Here is a 2,874-nt window from a genome sequence, read left to right as displayed (position 1 = left end):
CAGATACCAGACGCTCATTTCGGCTACTTAAGACTTACCAGTGAATTAAGGTTCTGAAGTCTGTTCATTTATATATGTTTCATGGTTGCACGAGCTTTTTCAGTATTTTATTTTATGTAAATTGGATTGTTTACATTTTGGCATTTATACAATTTATATCCGTATTTGTTCCTCTTGACCTGTTGAATTAATAAAAGCAATACAACAAAAACATTTCTTTTGTATGAGTGGTTATATATTCTTTAAGTTAAGGTGTAATACCACTAAATCATTGTACGTCACATCCGGTTCCGAAAGTAGGTCTAAAAAAATATTCCCTTGAATTTGACCGTTGTAGGCAATTAATCCTACATTTTCTTGCAGTAAAACTATTTCTGTGTCATAAACATATGTCTTGGGTATTTCAAAACACCATTATTTTTTATTTGTAATTTCAAAAGAAAATTTTGTAATCTTGAGGTTACATGGTGACTAAACCTTGTACACAGATAGAATAAGGGGAGAAATTTGATTGGTTAACTTCCAATGATGGTTATTTTCTTATATGCAATGAAATGTTATGTGAAACTTTTTCTATAGAACTGGACAGGATAAAACTTTACTCATGCCAAGTATTTCTTTATTTGAAACAAAGATAAATTCTGCACAATTTTTTGAAAAGTGCAAATTTAACAAAGACTAATAGGGGAAAATCAATGGTGGTATTACACCTTAAACAGAATGCGCAATTAAACAAATTCTCAAAAATCGTTAAAAAAAAGTTTGTATACAAATATCCATGGCTGCAAGTTTATTTAATTGGTACTTCTTATAACAAAATGTCTTGATAAAAGAGGAAAGAAAGATACCTGAGGGACAGTCAAACTCATAAATCAAATATAAAATGACAACGCTAAAAATGAAAAAGACAAACAGACAAACAACAACACATATGACTCAACAAAGAAAAATAAAGAATAAGCAACACGAACCCTACCAAAAACTAGGGGTGATCTCAGGTGCTCCGGAAGGGTAGGCAGATTCTACTCCACATATGGCAACCGTCGTTTTTCTTATTTTCAAACAAATCCGATAAATAGTCTAAATCGGTAGTTCACATTTATGAAAGGGGAAGGGATGATTGAGTGTTTGCAATGCCTTATTTCAATGATTATTCAAAATAAATAAAAACTATATTTTATACATTTCGAAATGTTTTTTTCCAGATTTACTTTAATTATCAGTTAACGAATATAGTGATTGTCAAACAACTAAAGACGTTCTAAAATACTTTCCTATCAGGATAGCGTTTTATTTGCTGTTTTTCTTGACAGATTTATATGCTGTTTTTCTTGACATTATTTTATTAGTATCTTAATATTTATTTTGCTTCAGCAAATATAAAGTTACACATGTCCAGACAAAAACTTTTTGGTACATCATGAATTGTAATATCGGGTTGTTTTATTTTGCTATTTTACATCAATAATATGTTGCCTATATGTCAAATATTGTTCTTACTATGGCAGCCAATTTGTCATGTACAGTTTCCGGCCAGCTAACAGATAATCATCAACGGAAATGAAAACCTTGTCCGGTTGTCAGTTTAAAAGGATTATAAATTGTAATGCGGAACGATTTGTAGTTTTGTACTTTTCATTAAAAACTCCTCGGGAAAATTATCCTTTCAAAATTATAAGATGCTATTATCATGAAATGATCCAGAATAAATGTTGGATTATGTATTTTTGGTACTATACATAACACACGATGCGAGCGAGAAGTATTTGCTGTTTTGTAATAATAGTTCTTCAGGTTAGGTTTGAATTCATAAATACTACACAAGAAATATGGCTTTGTATGTACAAGATTTGTTATTTGGTTGTGTATGGTGTTAAGTCCCAATATATCACCACCCGTTATTTCTAATCAACAGGCAATGCGATATTTTAAAGAAAAATGACAATTTATACTGTGGATTCATTATTATTCGTTGGATACCAATTTTCGTGGATTTCGTGGGTACAGGTGAACCACGAAATTAAATGTTCATATTTTTTATAGGTTTGTATGCAGACTTTGTCAAAACCACGAAATTAAATTTCAACGAACATGTAATTTTTTCTCTATCCACGAAAATTGATACCCACGAAAATAAATGAATCCACAGTATTTAATATACAATCGTTCATAAAACACTTTACAAATATTATAGATGCAGCAACATGTACCCATATAATAAAAATGGTGATAATGAACCAAAATCTTCCTGCTCAACTTTTGATGCATGTCAAACCTGATAAAAATCCATTGATTCAACAATTTCGGTAACACACAATAATTTTCTCTAAGTCAAAGACATAAGATAATAATTATGTTCAAGTATTTTTTTACACATAAACGAACATTAATTCAATGATAAATGGTTTTCTTGGCATAGAAAAGACAGTACATTTTACAAGATAAGGAGACATCCGAAATATAATAGCACCAATACATGTACAATACAATATACTGTCACATAGATATACAAACTCCTTTATAAAACCAGGAGTAAAATAATTTTTTGTAAGGTTCTGTATTTTGTTTTCAATATTGTCACCAACGTACTGCTTATTTCAAGTGAAAAGCTTATACTTATCAAGAAAAGGTACCAGGGTTAGAATTTAGAACGCAAGGACGCGTATAAAAGTCCAATTCCTGTCGCAAACAGAGAACAGGTAACGGGATTGTATTTACAAATATACAAATTGTATAGCTTGCAGTTCGAGAGCCAAGACTCCGTGTTGAAGAACGTACCTTGGTCTTTAACGATTTACTTTTATAAATTGTGATTTGGATGGAGAGTTGTCTTATTGGCACTCATACCACATCTTCCTATATCTATATTTGCAG

The sequence above is a fragment of the Mytilus trossulus genome, chromosome 2, assembly GCF_036588685.1.
Source record: "Mytilus trossulus isolate FHL-02 chromosome 2, PNRI_Mtr1.1.1.hap1, whole genome shotgun sequence".
Lineage (NCBI taxonomy): Eukaryota > Metazoa > Mollusca > Bivalvia > Mytilida > Mytilidae > Mytilus > Mytilus trossulus.
Note: the sequence above shows the minus strand (reverse complement) of the source record.